Source organism: Neovison vison, chromosome 11 (genome assembly GCF_020171115.1).
Source record: "Neovison vison isolate M4711 chromosome 11, ASM_NN_V1, whole genome shotgun sequence".
NCBI classification, from domain to species: domain Eukaryota; kingdom Metazoa; phylum Chordata; class Mammalia; order Carnivora; family Mustelidae; genus Neogale; species Neogale vison.
In genome coordinates, this window is record NC_058101.1 from 214,105,849 (window position 1) to 214,123,927 (window position 18,079).

The following is an 18,079-nucleotide window of genomic DNA, read 5'->3' on the forward strand; positions in this document are numbered from 1 at the left end:
AAGGAAATGGTCCAATTTCATTATTCTGCACGTGGCTATCCAATTTTCCCAACACCATTTATTAAAGAGGCTTTTTTTTTCCATTGGACATTCTTTCCTGCTTTGTCAAAGATTAGTTGACCATAGAGTTGAGGGTCTATTTCTGGGCTCTCTATTCTGTTCCATTGGTCTATGTGTCTGTTTTTGTGCCAGTACCATGCTGTCTTGATGATGACAGCTTTGTAATAGAGCTTGAAGTCCGGAATTGTGATGCCACCAACTTTGGCTTTCTTTTTCAATATCCCTTTGGCTATTTGAGGTATTTTCTGGTTCCATATAAATTTTAAAATTAGTTGTTCCATTTCTTTGAAAAAGATGGATGGTACTTTGATAGGAATTGCATTAAATGTGTAGCTTGCTTTAGGTAGCATAGACATTTTCACAATATTTATTCTTCCAATCCAGGAGCATGGAACATTTTTCCATTTTTTTGTGTCTTCCTCAATTTCTTTCATGAGTTCTTTATAGTTTTCTGAGTATAGATTCTTAGCCTCTTTTGTTAGGTTTCTTCCTAGGTATCTTATGGTTTGGGATGCAATTGTAAATGGGATTGACTCCTTAATTTCTCTTTCTTCTGTCTTGTTGTTGGTGTAGAGAAATGCAACTGATTTCTGTGCATTGATCTTATATCCTGACACTTTACTGAATTCCTCTACAAGTTCTAGCAGTTTTGGAGTGGAGTCTTTTGGGTTTTCCACATAGAGTATCATATCATCTGCGAAGAGTGATAATTTGACTACTTCTTTGCCGATTTGGATGCCTTTAATTTCCTTTTGTTGTCTGATTGCTGAGGCTAGGACTTCTAGTACTATGTTGAATAGCAGTGGTGATAATGGACATCCCTGCCGTGTTCCTGACCTTAGTGGAAAAGCTTTCAGTTTTTCTCCATTGAGAATGATATTTCTGGTGGGTTTTTCATAGATGGCTTTGATGATATTGAGGTATGTGCCCTCTATCCCTACACTTTGAAGAGTTTTGATCAGGAAGGGATGCTGTACTTTGTCAAATGCTTTTTCAGCATCTATTGAGAGTATCATATGGTTCTTCTTCTTTCTTTTATTGATATGTTGTATCACATTGACTGATTTGCGGATGTTGAACCAAACTTGCAGCCCTGGAATAAATCCCACTTAGTCGTGGTGAATAATCCTTTTAATGTACTGTTGAATCCTATTGGCTAGTATTTTGGTGAGAATTTTTGCGTCTGTGTTCATCAAGGATATTGGTCTATAGCTCTCTTTTTTGATGGGATCCTTGTCTGGTTTGGGGATCAAGGTGATGCTGGCCTCATAAAATGAGTTTGGGAGTTTTCCTTCCATTTTTATTTTTTTGGAACAGTTTCAGGGGAATAGGAATTAGTTCTTTAAATGTTTGGTAGAATTCCCCCGGGAAGCCGTCTGGCCCTGGGCTTTTGTTTGTTTGGAGATTTTTAATGACTGTTTCAATCTCCTTACTGGTTATGGGTCTGTTCAGGCTTTCTATTTCTTCCTGGTTCAATTTTGGTAGTTTATATGTTTCTAGGAATGCATCCATTTCTTCCAGATTGTCAAATTTGTTGGTGTAGAGTTGCTCATAGTATGTTCTTATAATAGTTTGTATTTCTTTGGTGTTAGTTGTGATCTCTCCTCTTTCATTCATGATTTTATTTATTTGGGTCCTTTCTCTTTTCTTTTTGATAAGTCTGGCCAGGGGTTTATCAATTTTATTAATTCTTTCAAAGAACCAGCTCCTAGTTTGGTTGATTTGTTCTATTGGTTTTTTTGGTTTCTATTTAATTGATTTCTGCTCTGATCTTTATGATTTCTCTTCTCCTGATGGGCTTAGGGTTTCTTTCTTGTTCTTTCTCCAGCTCCTTTAGGTGTAGGGTTAGGTTGTGTACCTGAGACCTTTCTTGTTTCTTGAGAAAAGCTTGTACCACTATATATTTTCCTCTCAGGACTGCCTTTGTTGTGTCCCACAGATTTTGAACCATTGTATTTTCATTATCATTTGTTTCCATGATTTTTTTCAATTCTTCTTTAATTTCCCAGTTGACACATTCATTCTTTGGAAGGATGCTGTTTAGTCTCCATGTATTTGGGTTCTTTCCAAACTTCCTCTTGTGGTTGAGTTCTAGCTTAAGAGCATTGTGTTCTGAAAATATGCAGGGAATGATCCCAATCTTTTGATACCGGTTGAGTCCTGATTTAGGACCGAGGATGTGAACTAGTCTGGAGAATGTTCCATGTGCACTAGAGAAGAATGTATATTCTGTTGCTTTGGGATGAAATGTTCTGAATATATCTGTGATGTCCATCTCATCCAGTGTAGCATTTAAGGCCTTTATTTCCCTGTTGATCTTTTGCTTGGATGATCTGTCCATTTCAGTGAGGGGAGTGTTAAAGTCCCCTACTATTATTGTATTATTGTTGATGTGTTTCTTTGATTTTGTTATTAATTGGTTTATATAGTTGGCTGCTCCCACGTTGGGGGCATCGATATTTAAAATTGTTAGATCTTCTTGTTGGACAGACCCTTTGAGTATGATATAATGTCCTTCCTCATCTCTTATTATAGTCTTTGGCTTAAAATCTAATTGATCTGATATAAGGATTGCCACTCCTGCTTTTTTCTGATGTCCATTAGCATGGTAAATTCTTTTCCACCCCCTCACTTTAAGTCTGGAGGTGTCTTCGGGTTTAAAATGAGTTTCGTGGAGGCAACATATAGATGGGTTTTGTTTTTTTATCCATTCTGATACCCTGTGTCTTTTGATTGGGGCATTTAGCCTGTTAACATTCAGGGTAACTATTGAGAGATATGATTTTAGTGCCATTGTATTGCCTGTAAGGTGATTGTTACTGTATATTGTCTCTGTTCCTTTCTGATCTACCACTTGTAGGCTCTCTCTTTGCTTAGAGGACCCCTTTTAGCATTTCCTGTAAACTGGTTTGGTGTTTGCAAATTCTTTCAGTTTTTGTTTGTCCTGGAAGCTTTTAATCTCTCCTTCTATTTTCAATGATAGCCTAGCTGGATATAGTATTCTTGGCTGCATGTTTTTCTCGTTTAGTGCTCTGAAAATATCATGCCAGCTCTTTCTGGCCTGCCAGGTCTCTGTGGATAAGTCAGCTGCCAATCTAATACTTTTACCATTGTATGTTACAGACTTCTTTTCCCGGGCTGCTTTCAGGATTTTCTCTTTGTCACTAAGGCTTGTAAATTTTACTATTAGGTGACGGGGTGTGGGCCTATTCTTATTGATTTTGAGGGGCGTTCTCTGAACCTCCTGAATTTTGATGCTCGTTCCCTTTGCCATATTGGGGAAATTCTCCCCAATAATTCTCTCCAGTATACCTTCTGCTCCCCTCTCTCTTTCTTCTTCTTCTGGAATCCCAATTATTCTAATGTTGTTTCGTCTTATGGTGTCACTTATCTCTCAAATTCTCCCCTCATGGTCCAGTAGCTGTTTGTCCCTCTTTTGCTCAGCTTCTTTATTCTCTGTCATTTGGTCTTCTAGATCGTTAATTCTTTATTCTACCTCATTTATCCTAGCAGTGAGAGCCTCCATTTTTTATTGAACCTCATTAATAGCTTTTTTGATTTCAACTTGGTTAGATATTCGTTCTTTTATTTCTCCAGAAAGGGCTTTTATATCTCTGGAGAGGGTTTCTCTAATATCTTCCATGCCTTTTTCAAGCCCGGCTAGAACCTGGAGAATTGTCATTTTGAACTCTAGATCTTACATATTACCAATGTCTGTATTGATTAGGTCCCTAGCCTTCGGTACTGCCTCTTGTTCTTTTTTTTTTTGTTGTGAATTTTTCTGCCTTGTCATTTTGTCCAGCTAAGAGTTTATGAAGGAGCAAGTAAAATACTAAAAGGGTGGCAACAATCCCAGGAAAATATGCTTTAACCAAATCAGAAGAGATCCCAAATGGTGAGGGGGGATTTCTCCCCCCCACACGATTGGGTGAGGGATCTCCTCTGATTGGGATCTCCTCTGATTGGGATCTCCCAATCTCTTCTGATTGGCATCTCTTCTGATTTGGGGATAAAAAGAGGTTCAAAAAGAAAGAAAGAAAAAAAAGAATTAAAAAAAGAGATTGAATTAAAAATTCAATCAAGAATTTAAAAAAGAATTTAAAAAAAGATTGAAGAGATTGGGATCTCTTCTGATTTGGGGATAAAAAGAGGTTCAAAAATAAAGAAAGAAAAAAAAGAATTAAAAAAAAGAAAACGAATAAAGAAAAGTATAAAGAAGAAAAATATATATATAGATAGATAGATAGATAAACTAGTTAAAAAACGTTAAAAAAGAAAAGGGTAAAAGTTAAAAAAATTTTAGCAGAAGAAGAGAAAAAAACTGAAAAAGAGAAAAATTAAATTAACTGAAAGACTAAAAAAATCACAGGGAGAAAGCCATGAGTTCCGTGGTTTGTTTTCTCCTCCTCTGGAGTTCTGCTGCTCTCTCCTTGGTATTGCAACTGCACTCCTTGGTAGGTGAACTTGGTCTTGCCTGGATTTTTTGTTGATCTTCTGGGGGAGGGGCCTGTTGTAGTGATTCTCAAGTTTCTTTGCCCCAGGCAGAATTGCACCACCCTTACCAGGGACCGGGCTGAGTGATCCGCTCGGCTTTGCTTTCAGGAGCTTTTGTTCCCTGAGCGCTTTCTGTAGAGTTCTGGAGGATGGGAATACAAATGGCGGCCTCCTGGTCTCCAGCCCAGAGGAGCCGAGAGCCCGGGGCCCCGCTCCCCAGTGCACCCTCAACGAACAGCTCCTAGTAACTCGCGTCGGCCTAACCTCCGGCCGCGCTCCGAGCTCACCGTGCCTGCAACCGGTTCAAGGCAACACTGAGCTGTGAGCTTACTGTCGGCTCTGTCTCTATAGCCGGCTTTCCCGTTCCAATATCCGCAAGCTCCACAACACTCAGACAACCGCGATCCTTCTGTGACCCTGCGGGACCTGAGGTCACGCCGTCCCCGCGTGGGCTTCGCACCGGTTTAGCCTCCGGAGCGATGTCCCTCAGCGGAACAGACTTTTAAAAGTCCTGATTTTGTGCTCCGTTGCTCCACCGCTTGCCGGGAGCCGGCCCCTTCCCCCGGGGTCATCTTCCCGTCGCTTTGGATTCACTTCTCCGCCAGTCCTACCTTTCAGAAAGTGGTTGTTTTTCTGTTTCTAGAATTGCTGTTCTTCTTCTCTTCGATCTGCCAATGGATTTGCAGGTGTTTGCAATCTTTAGATAAGCTCTCTAGCTGATCTCCTGCTAGCTGAAGTAGTCTCAGTCTGCTACTTCTCCGCCATCTTGACTCCTCCTCCTCATCATGTACTTCTAAATGTACTTCTGAAAGCCTCATATAACCATGCTGATCAACCTTCAACTCCAAGACAACCAGATGTCCCATATGACGAGACAATCTAGTATTTCCAATGCATGTTTTGTAGAGCTAATCTCATAAACTTCAAAAAGGACAAAAGCATGTAAAGCATTCCACCTCTGCCAAAGTACTACAGAGAGCTCCACAATCATCTATGAAGAAAATCATCCGAGAAGAATAATCAAAGGAAAGGCGTCAAAAAACAAAGGAAATCTTAGGGAGTTTTATGCATGTGATGGCAACAACAAATCACCACCCACATTCATACATCTCTCCCACTGGGAGACATTAGGTCCACAGACAAATCAAGAGAAAGATAATTCACACCCTGAATCCCCTTGTATCAAATTTCCCTGTTGTGCAAACCAAATCACAGGGCTTCCTATGACAACACCCAAGTTTTGGAAGTCTAAGATAGTTCAGACTGTAACGGGGAGTATTTCACGGAAGTGCTTTCTACAGAGAAAAATGAGAGCTGGAAATTGAGAAGAAACAGTTCTTATTTCGTTATGAAATACACACGTGCCTACCACAGTTCTGAATCTTCAATGTAACGAAACCATAAAATCTGAGGCATAATAGCACTCATACTGCAGATTACAGAGGAATGCCTCTTATCATCTTCCTAATGCTTGGTCTTTCATAAAGGTGATATGACTTGGCAGAAGAGGACAAAACTAGTCCAGAAGTCTAGTCCAGGTTCTACTACTACTAGCCTGTTTCGTGACTTGGGGCCAGTCACTTAAGCTCACTGGATACCTGGATGTAATGACTGGATAACATGATCACTAAGGTCCATTGTAAAGCACTTTTTTCATGGAGGAAAAACAGTACCCGGGGTAATTCAAAGAATTGAATTGGGCCAGCTGCAACTATAGTCATTATGAATGTAGATTGAACATTAGTTCATTTTATAAAAATTTTCCTTATTTATTTCCCAACAGCCTACAGGCTTTAAGTAGAAAGCACAGTGCTGCTCAACAAACCCTAAGCACAAGAAACATGTAGAACACAACACCAAGGACCATCATAAACTGCTAAAAGCCAGGGATAAAGAGAAATCTTAGAAGGAACTAAGACACACCTTGTAGACAAGGAATAAAGGGGGTGGGAGATGGCAGCAGATTATTCATCTGAAAAAATGAAACCCAGAAAACAATGGAACACCGCCTTAAAGGTACTGAAAGAAAGAAACTGAACCCAGAATTCTATACCCACTGAAAACATCTTTCAAAACAAGGACAGAAACTGGAAGCCTCATACACCGTTGGCAATATGAAATGGTGCAGCCAATTTGGGAAACAGCCTACACTTCAAAAGGTTAAAGAGTTACCATTTGTCCCAGTGATTCCAAGTCTAAGCCTAAATCCCAGAGAAATTAAAACATGGATCCATACAAAAACGTGTACACTCACGTTCATGGCAGCATTATTCATTCATAGCCAAAAGGTGGTTTACCTATACAACGGAATATCATCTGGCTATTAACAGGAGTAGGTACTGATACATGCTACAACATACATGTTTCCAAGGTGAGCCTTAGAAACATGATGGTAGTGAAAAGACCCAGTCACAAGAGATCATATGTCATCTGATTCCATTTATACAGAATACCCAGAACCCCGAATCTATAGAGAGAGGGTTTATCAGGGGTTCCCTAGGACTGGCGATGGCTGTGTGCACTGGGAGTGGGGGCACCCTGAACAGTGACAAGGAAAAACCAGGGGATTCCTTTTACGGGGGATGAAATGAGGCCACAGCTCATAAATCTGCCAATACACTCAAGACCAATGAACTGCACACTTTAACTAGATGAACCGTATTATTTATGCGTTGTATCCTCAAAAAGCTCTTATCAGAAAAAAAGCAAAAAAAAAAAAGCAAAATAAAAGCTGAGAAATAAACAGAAGAATCAATCACTGGCAGACCCAAACTATAAGAATGTTACAGGAAGGGGCACCTGGGTGGCTCAGAGTCAGGTGGCACCTGACTTCGGCTCAGGGCATGATCTCAGGGTCCTGGGATGGACTCCTGCATCGGGCTATCTGATCAGCAGGGAGCCTGCCTCCCCCACTCTCTCTTCCTGCCTCTCTGCCAACTTGTGATCTCTCTCTGTGTAAAATAGATAAATAAAGCCTTAAAAAAAAAAGAATGTTACAGGAGGTCCTTCAGGCAGAATGAAAACATTCCCCATGGAAATCTGGCTCTACACAAAGGAATGGAGAGCACCAGAACTGGTACGTATGTAGAAAAAAAGGAAGATTTCTTCTTTTATATTAAAAGATGAGTGAATATATAAAAAATTCTTTTACAGAGGATTACAACAGCACTATCAGCAGAAAGGCTAGTTACAGGAAAGTGGCAGCATACCTGTACTCTCCTACTACAGATGAACCTTGTACAACATGGTTTGAACTACGTGGGTTCAAGTACAATTGAATTTCTTTTCAAAAAAATACATGGTATGAAAAATACTGTACATGTATTTCTCTTCCTTGTGATTTTCTTAGTATTTTCTTTTCTCTAACTTAATTCACCACATTATACACTGTAAAATATAGACAGCATACATAATACGTTAACTGCTTATGTGATTGGTAAGTGTTCCTGTAAACAGTAGGCTGGAAGTATGTAAGTTCTGGGGGACACATCAGTTATATTGGGATTTCAACTCTATACGGGGCTGACATCCCTAATCCCCAAGCTGTTCAGGGGTCAGCTGGATATGGAAAAATCTGGAAGATAACTTTAGATACATACTAAAGAGGTATACTAAACAAACAACTAAATCTAGAGAGTTATAGCTAAGAAGAAATGATATAAACTGGATTTAAAACAAAAACAAAAACAAAACAAAAACCAATTCAACTAAGCCAAAGACAGTAGAAGAAAAGAGTAAAGAGGATGGGCTGGAAATACAGAGAACAAATAGCAAGACAGATTTAAAACAAATCATATCAATAATTATAACCAAAAATGGTCTCTTTAAAGAGGCAAAGACTACCATATTTACAAAAAAGAAACACAATTTTATCTGCATGAAGTAATCCATGTCAAATATCAAAAGCTTCTGCACAAGAAAGGAAACAGTCAACAAAACAAAGGCAACCCACAGAAGATATTTGCAAATGACTATACAGACAAAAGGCTGATGTCCAGGATCTATAAAGAACTTCTCAAACTCAATACACACAAAACATATAATCATGTCAAAAAATGGGCAGAACACATGAAAAGACACTTCTCCAATGAAGACATACAAATGGCTATCAGACACATGAAAAAATGTTCATCATCAGGGAGATTCCAATTAAAACCACATTGAGATACTACCTTACACCAGTTACAATGGCCAAAATTAGCAAGTCAGGAAACAACGTGAGTTGGAGAGGATGTGGAGAAAGGGGAACCCTCTTACACTGTTGGACGGAATGCAAGTTGGTGCAGCCAATTTGGAGAACAGTGTGGAGATTCCTCAAGAAATTAAAAACAGAACTTCCCTGTGGCCCTGCAATTGCACTACTGAGTATTTACCTCAAAGATACAGATGTCGTGAAAAGAAGGGCCATCTCTACCCCAATGTTAATAGCTGCAATGGCCATGGTCGCCAAACTGGAAAGAACCAAGATGCCCTTCAATGGATGAATGGATGAGGAAGATGTGGTCCATACATACTATGGAGTATTTTACCTCCTTCAGAAAGGACGAATACCCAACATTTGTATCAACATGAAAGAGAAGAGATTATGCTGAGTGAAATAAGTCAAGCAGAGAGAGTCAATTATCATATGGTTTCACTTATTTGTGGAGCATAACAAGTAAGATGGAGGACATGGGGGAGATGGAGAGGAGAAGGGAGTTGTGGGAAATTGGAGGGGGAGATGAACTGTGAGAGACTATGGACTCTGAAAAGCAATCTGAGGGTTTTGAAGGGGTGGGGTGGTGGGAGGTTGGGGGAGCCTGGTGGTGGGTATTATGGAGGGCAGGTATTGCATGGAGCACTGGGTGTGGTGCATTAACAATGAAATCTGTTACACTGAAATGAAATTAAATAGAAACAAACAAAATTTTAAAGAGGGGCTATACAAAGAGTAAAATTAAAAAACTAAAGAGAGGAAGTAAACGAATATTGGCAGTATATCTAAGTCATTTGCCAAGTGCTTTTTTTTAAAAAAAAATTATTTATTTATTTGATAGACAAGGATCACAGGTAGGCAGAGAGGCAGAGAGAGAGAGAGAGCGGGGGGAATCAGGCTCCCCGCCGAGCAGTGAGCCTGATGTGGGGACTCGATCCCAGGACCCTGAGATCATGACCTGAGCTGAAGGCAGAGGCTCAACCCACTGAGCCACCCAGGCGCCCCCAAGTGCTTTTTTTTCAGTTTTTTTTCTTAAGATTTTAATTATTCATTTGACAGATGGAGTAGGAGGAGAGGCAGGCAGAGAGAGAAAGGGAGGGAAGCAGGCCCCCTGCTGAGCAGAGAGCCCGATGCAGAACTCGATCCCAGGACCCTGAGATCATGACCTGAGCCGAAGGCAGCGGCTCAACCCACTGAGCCATCCAGGTGCCCCCTCCAAGTGCCTTTTAATAATTTTAATAGACATACCCTATTTGCAGAAAAAAAAAAAAACACTGACCAATATAGGATATTATTTTTAAAAGGAAACATATTAAAACTCGAGATTGGGAGAATGGATTACACTTTAAAATTATACCTAAGAGTACAAATGCTGTAGCACATTAGGACCTTGCCTCTGAAGTTTTAACAATGTGTCAGAGGCACAATCCTTGGCCATGTGGGCTTCCAATTTAAATCTGGGGTAAAAAAAATGTAAAAAGGAAATTCCAACACAAAATGAAATAAACATACTTCTTCAGTGACCACAGAAAAAAAGGAATCAAGAGGTTTCCCCAAAGAGTTTACAAGAGCTAGGTCTTACATCTAAAAGTGGCTTTTACCAAGTAAAACTAAGAAGTGGAAAGTCTTCAGGAAACACAGGGACATGAGAGAACATGCTGAGGAACACAAGTTTAACCCGAAGGCGCATGGTAAGAAGTGGCAAAGATGAGCTGGTAGGTAGGACAGAGCCAGACCGTGAACAGGCCTCACAGGTCATTCAAGGAAAAAAGGCAATACCTCCTCAGGCAATCAGGCAGCCATCAGGCAGCAACCAAGAATTCTAGGCAGACAAGCTACATGAGCTCTATGTTTCCTACAGAGATCACTGGACACCTGGCTGAGCAAAGCTACTCCAAGAGTCCAGGTGTAGGTCTGTACTGTAGAGATTTGCAATTAATGAAGTTCACACTGAACTGAAAAATTAAAGAATGAGGACTTAAATTAAGGTGGTAGTGACAGGAATACAGGAGGAATCAAACAACAGAATTTGGCATCAGACTGCTACAGTGGGTGGCTAATGATGCGTACAGACTGGTGGTTGTAGTGATGGTAATACCCTTTTCAGGAAAAGACCTTATTAAAAACAATACAAACGTGAAGTTGGAAAAGATCTGAGTCAAGTGCAATAGTACAATATAGACCCAGCTGGAAATGTAAACTCTAAGGCTCATTTTGTTACCTGCCAAATGGAGCGAAGTATCACACCCTTAAAAGGATTAAATGAGACAATCCATGAAATAGGCTTAATATAGTGCCTATTTATTAAATGCAGGTTAAGTGGTGGCCCTTATCAGCATTCGTATTAGGGCGAGTGTAGGTTACAGATGAAGACTTGATAAGGTGTCCCACTCTTCTTCCTGTTACCCAACGAAGCTCCTTCTCGATCTGTTGTTCCGATTACTCCCTCAATAATGGACATTCAATAAACACTAAGCATGAAAAAGTGCAAATGTACACCTGTTTTAACAAAACCAAACGTTACCTTGGGGCATCACACAGTATTAACTATTTCAGTAATACACTTTCCAAAAAAAAAAAAAAAAGAAAGAAAGAAAGAAAGAAAAAGAAAAAGCGAAGCACTGAGTCTTTCTTTTAATTAAACAGCAAAGACTATGACGACCCGTAGGGCTGTAGTACACGATTATGTAGGGAGTACACCTTCCACACTAGGTATTTTGACAGAAAACTCTTATCTTAAAGATCTGTAAATAGGAGGATTACTGCGTCTAGTCATCTGGTCAGTCTGTGATGAGTTTAAGTTCTTAGACTGGGAAAGAGAAGACAAATATATTTAAGTCCATAAATGAAGGATTATTAGTGAAGGATTTGAACATATAAAGCTTAATTATAACTTAAATAAGGAGATTTCCACTGTACATACTTTTTTTAAAAGATTTTATTTATTTGAGAGAGAGAGAGAGCACAAGCAGGCAGGGTGGCAGGCAAAGGGAGAGAGAGAAGAAGGCTCCCCGTCTAACAAGTAGCCCGATGAGGGACTTAATCCTAGCACCCTGGGATCATGACCTGAGCAAAAGGCATCCGCTTAACCGACTGACCCACCCGGCATCCCCAACTACACATACTCTTGCCAGCAAGTTTTAACAGAGAAAACCTTCCTATTCAGAGATTTGGAAATGTATAAGTAGCTACTGACATATCCTGGGGGTGAAGGAGTGAGACATTACCAATCAATTATTTTCAATAAACTTTAGACAAGTAATTTGGCATCAAGATATTTCATAATTGCATTAGAAACTGCCAAAACTGACATAAATCACAGCATAACTGGAGGAACCAAGAAATCAATCAGTTCCATGAATTTCAGTGAACTTCAATTAACTGCAACCCAGGGTTTAAAATCCCAATCTGCATATGTGTCTACACATACATAATATCCTTTAATGTGATATTTTTAAAGCTTTTATCCACAAAGTTATTATTTACAAAAGCTCAGCAAGAACAGTGAGTGATCATATAGATCTTTTAGAATCTGCTGTACTGGAACTTCTTGTAAGGAATTTCTAGGTTGAACTTGTTATAGCCTCTCCAGGACAGAAGCCAAGCCATGTACTTGCCATCAGACATGCCTGCAATACCTGTCGATTTGGGTGAATTCCTCTTCTTGAGGTCCCCAAGGGTATCCCGAGGTTCCAGCACCTGCCAGGAAGTGACATTCTTTACACACCTGGTGAGGCTGCTTGGAACACTGTAAGCCAGGTATTGGGCCAAGAGTTCCAAGGGGCTTTATGGCTCCAGGTTTCAAAATGGCAACCTTAGTTCCTTAAAGCTGTCTGGTCATATCTGAGTTGTTCTTTTTGTCTTTCTCAGATAGGGCATTCCAGTCAAAGCCTTGGTAAAATAACCCATGTTTCCCATGGTTCTATTACAAGGAGAACAGATTCTTATTGAACTTATTCAAATGACTGATTGCCATGGAGGAAAATACTTACTGAGACCTTTTGAGTTTTAGAGGGTTCAGATAGAGAAAAAGGTGAATGTTTTATTTACAAATAAATATTTTTACATTGCTGTAAGTCAAGGACCTCTTAAGAAAAAAGTTTCCTTAGTCTGGAAGAGCAAACCTTAGAGTACCAGCAATGGTTAAAAGGACAACTCCAACAGAGGAGCAGAAGCCATATTTTCCCGCCAGGAAGGAGGGGTTAAGCAGTCCATGTCAGGCCAAAGAAGAAAGTGAATTTCCCTGAAACAAAGGTAGCTTTGGCAGCTTCCTGGTAATATTCCTCAAAGTCTCCATCTCGAATTAGACTAACCACAGTTGGCTCCAGTTATAGCCATTAACACAGAAATGAGTAAGGGAGAAGCCCCCACATCTATGAGGAGAAACAGAGAGAGGCAAAGTCAGAGTCCCCTTTCCTAGGGGTGACCTAGCAACCTGGGTTTACTAGAAGGCTTATTTATGTAATTATCACCCAATATGTCAGGAGGGAGTTGACTAGCTCACTCGTTCAGGCAAACACATTCTGCAAAACGCCCTTAGGTCGGGGTCCTGGTGTAGAGCAATGATGGCTTAGGCATAAACAATGAAGGCACCCTAGGTTTATTCACCCTCTTTCCTGTACAGGAGATCTAACTGATAGATCCCACTGAGGCCATGCAGTGTTACAGGAGCTCAGTCCTCTCCTAAGTTCTGCAATCCAAATTATTTCCAGTGGGTTCAAAGAAATCCCACGGTAGAGTCCTTGGGACTGAAGAAGCCTACTGAAACCATGCTCCCAGAAAAGGAATGAAGGTCCATTACCTAATCCCCCCTGATGCCTGGGTGGCGTCCCACACAGGATATGTCAGAGCTGCCCATATGTCAAAAGCCGCCCTCAAGAAGGCGTCCCTCAAGACCTCGCTATTGATCTCCATTCTACCTTCTCGGGAAGGCATTCCTGCCATAAAAGGCCCTGGAGGGGCGCCGGCGACCCTCTTCTTCCCCATCGCATCCTAGGCTACAGATGGGTGCCCGGTGAATAGACTAGGATATTGTGCCATCCTATACTCTAGAAGTTGTGGGGCTGCCCTGCCATTTTTAACCCATGGGAAACAAAAAAAAAAAAAAAAAATGTTTGTCAAGGGGAAATTACCCAATTTCATAGCTTTAAGTAGTTTGGAGAAGACACTGACGTGAAACAATAAAGACTGAAACCCATCATGGTCTATGTGACATTCCAACACATAGGGTCCTTACCGCCCACTTCCCTAGTAAACGATCCACGGTTGCGTTTTAATTCAATCGGGTACTGCTTTTGGCCATCTCCCAGTGGAGGTCCCATGGCAGGAAGTGGCTAGGCCAGGCATGTGGAGGAGATCACATTAGATCATTCAGGAAGAAACCTCACATGGGAGTCTTAAGAGTGGCAGCGGTCCTTCCTGGTGACTTAGGTGGCTGTCCCGTGCCCAAGAAAGCCATCTTTATGTAAGAACAGGAATAAAGAGACGACATCAAGTTTCTGGGTCTTATTACCATTCCAGCCAGCGTACTAACTTCCAGCCAAAAATCTGATGTTTTCTTCCCTGTGGATTAGCCACGGGCTAGAGGATTAAAGCCTGAGCAACTGACAATCAAGTGTTCCAATAAGAACATACTCCTTGAAAAGCCCTGAAGTGAGAGTAAAGGAAGGAGCGAGAACGGACTCACCAACTTTGCACCAAAGCTCAGAGTCCACATGTAAAGACTCACAGCCCCAGTTGGACGCCAAATGATGAACTTCTAGAACATAGGTGAGGTTTGGTGGGGTGAGGTCTGGAGCTCAGTACCAAGAAAGGATTCTTGAGGCCTCTCTGGTGAAAAATGGTGATTTATTAAAGTATGGGGACAGGACCTGTGGGCAGGAAAAGATGCTGCCCTGGGGTTCTCAGGAGTGGTCAATTATATACTTGTAAGATGGCAAAGGGATTAGGGATGGTGTCAGTCTCTAAGGAATTTTGGAAGCAAGGTTTATAGGACCTTGAGGGGCCAGCTATTTTGGGGGGGAAAGGTTATTCACTACTAGTAGTAAAACCTTTTTGTGAGACCCTTTACATGTCTATCAGTAGGCCATATGCTTGGGAATGATCGTCAACACTATCTGGGAGGTTTAGAGATAAAGTTTCCAAAGGAATTGTTAAAGTGCTCACAGGGTCCTGGTGAGGGGTAGGGGGTCTAAATTTCTTAAAAATGATTTCAACAAAGGACACCTGGGTGGCTCAGTTAATTAAGCTTGAGCTCAGGTTGTCATCTCAGAGTCCTGGAATCAAATTCCACATCCAGCTCTTTGATTACCAGGGAGCCTGCTTCTCATTTCTGCCTGGTCGGCCTCCTCTGCCTGCCCCTCCCCCTGGATTGTGCATGTGCCCACAGGGGCTCTCTGGCTTGAGAGCACATCTGCTCGAGCTCTTGCTCCTGCTCTTGCTCTCTGACAAAAAAATAAATAGAATCTTTAAAAATAATCATTTTGCCTGCTTTTTACTTTCTCAATGTGGTTAATGAAGCTTGAAATTTCATGTGGCCTGCAATGTATATACTTACATTGGACAACACTGGGGAGTCAGAACATCAAACGGGACATTTGTCATACCAAGAGCAAAAAAACAGCTTTAAATTTACATACACAACACGTTTTAGAGGATAAATATACTCTCCAATCTCAGCTAAGCGCTATTTAAATGCTAACTTGGTGTAACCAATATAAACAAAACTTTACAATCTCAATGTAACTGTTATTTAAATTTCAACATTCCAGAATTAGATTTTTGGAACTTATTATGAATACAGTTTTTCAAACGACAAAAGTGATACCTGCTCATCTAAACTATCGACGTTATAGAGAAGTATACACACACTCACAAAAGAATCCAAAAGAATCCACCATGCTACTGCTCAGAATATTTTGATCACTCATTACTTCCAGGTAAATGTATTAAGTGATATGAAATATTAAAGTGGGATCATACGTTTTATCACTTTGAAACTTGTTTTATTCTAATACTGTGAACACTTCCTTTTATTAGATATTCTTTCTAAAACTTCACATTTTAATTTGAAATAATTACAGATTCACAGGATGTTGCAAAAACAGTATGAAGTCCCATATAATTTCCACCCCATTTCCCAGACAGGGTTGCATCCTCTGGATTACAGGACATCAAAACCAGGAAACTGACATCGGGATGCATGTGTACCATTTTAGGTCACCTACTCACAAGTGTTGATTCAGGTAACAACCACCACAATCAAGATCAGATTTCATCAACACAAAAACATTCCCTCTCAGTACCCCTTTCCAGTCACAACTGGAACTGAATTCACTTAAGCAACTGAATTCAGCTCCCGTCATGATCCCAGAGTTCTGGGATCAAATCCCACATGGGGCTTCCCGCTTAGCAGGGAGCCTGCTTCTACCTCTGCCTGCTGCTCTCTCTGCTTGTGCTTTCTCATTCTCCCCCACCTCCTCCAACAAATAAAATCATTTTAATTAATTAATTAATTAATTAACCTCATCAGCCCTAACCCTTTGGTGACTGCTAATCTAACTTTGTGATAACAAAAACGTGAATGGCTGCCTACAGTGTGTCACCTGTACAGATTGGCTTTTTCCACTCAACATCATGCCCTTGAAATCCACACTAGTTGCTGCATGCATCCAGAGTTTGTTCCTTCTTAATTGCTGAGAAGTATTCCATCTGGTATGGATGTGCCGCTCATGTACTGAAGGACATTTGGGTTATTTCCAGTTTTACCATACGAAAAGTAAAGCTGACATTATTAAGACCTGCAAAATATTTGTAACTATTACACAGTTTTGCATCAATTCCCTGACCTCTATGTAGACTGTTTTGTTTGTTTGTTTTTAACTTGCAGCAAGAATTACTATCAAACTCCACTTTTTGGGCCACAGACCCTTGTGGTCTTAGCAAAAGACCTGCTCCTCATGAAGCATACTACCAACATTTAATGAGTGCATTGGCCAGGCAGCTATTTTTTGTTGTAATAATGATGTAACAAATGAATTTACACAGAAAATGTATATGCAGAGAACACTAATTCCTAGTGCAAATGCTGGGTCACAAGCTAAAAATATTTTTAAAGGAATTGCTACCAACTGGCCTTCAGAAAATCAAAGCAGCTTATCTTAGCCACCAAGGCTGTTACAATGTCCACTTCTTACAAGATGGACTAAGATTTTTGTAGTCTTTAAAATCTGACTTGCCAACAATGTTGTTTTGTATTGAAGTAATAGAAGTTATATATTTCTCATGTTTCTGGATTTGATTTGTCATTCTTTAACTATCTATCCATATTCTTTGGCCAACATTCTATTGAAAAGTTAGTTCACTAACCTATCAAACTTGGCTCTAACATACGTTACAAAGAAATAGCCTTTAAAACTACATGGATCTGAAATCCAACACACATATTAATAGCCCAAGACAATATCTGACTTTTCAATGTGGACGATAAAAATTTAGTGGATATGGTTCCCCAATTGATTAAGTGCTCTTGTACTACACACAATGTCTTTATTAAGAAATCGCCCTAATTCCAGCTCTAAGTGAAATAAATGAATGTAGGGATGCCTTGGTGGCTCAGGCACTTAAGCAACTGAATTCAGCTCCCGTCATGATCCCAGGGTCCTGTGATCAAATCCCCCATGGGGCTTCCCACTTAGCAGGGAGCCTGCTTCTGCCTCTGCCTGCTGCTCTCCTTGCTTGTGCTTCCTCATTCTCCCCCACCTCCCCCAAAAAATAAAATCATTTTAATTAATTAATAAATTAATTAAAACATGAATGGATATCACTTCTCTTAAATTCCCTGTGAAATACCAAAACATCAATTTTCTGTAACATCAAAACTATCTCCAATTTCATTAAGAAACATGGCTGGCCTCTCTTTCACATTTAAGGTCATCTAACCAATAGTTCCCAATAGCGCTCTTTAGACCAGCACTAGCAGCACTAACATCACCTAGTAACTTCTAATAAATAAATGCAAATTCACAGGCCCCACCCAGACCTACTTCATAAAAAAAAAAAACCCAGAAGGTGGTGGGTAGAGCCAGAAATCAAGCAATGTGTTTCAACAAGCATTCCAGCAGATTCCGATACACAGGAAAGTTGGAGCACCACAACATTAAACAAATTTAGTAGAAAGACATTAAATCTGGATTGTCTTCCATACTTTTTCTCTTCATGAAAGACTTTGGCAAAGTTAATCACGCCACAGATACTAAGAATCCAGAAACATATTTTCATTCTCCCCCAAAGCAAAACAAAATAAAACGAAACAAAAAGAAAACTGGAAAC

General features: G+C 40.3%; 1 non-coding gene across 1 annotated transcript; it reads right to left on the reverse strand.

Moving 5' to 3' along the window:
• Positions 1-16,629: 16,629 nt before the first annotated feature.
• Positions 16,630-16,779, reverse strand: LOC122890778. The gene has a single exon (XR_006381201.1). It is a non-coding gene; the product is annotated as a small nucleolar RNA SNORA62/SNORA6 family (small nucleolar RNA).
• Between the last annotated feature and the right edge of the window lie 1,300 nt (positions 16,780-18,079).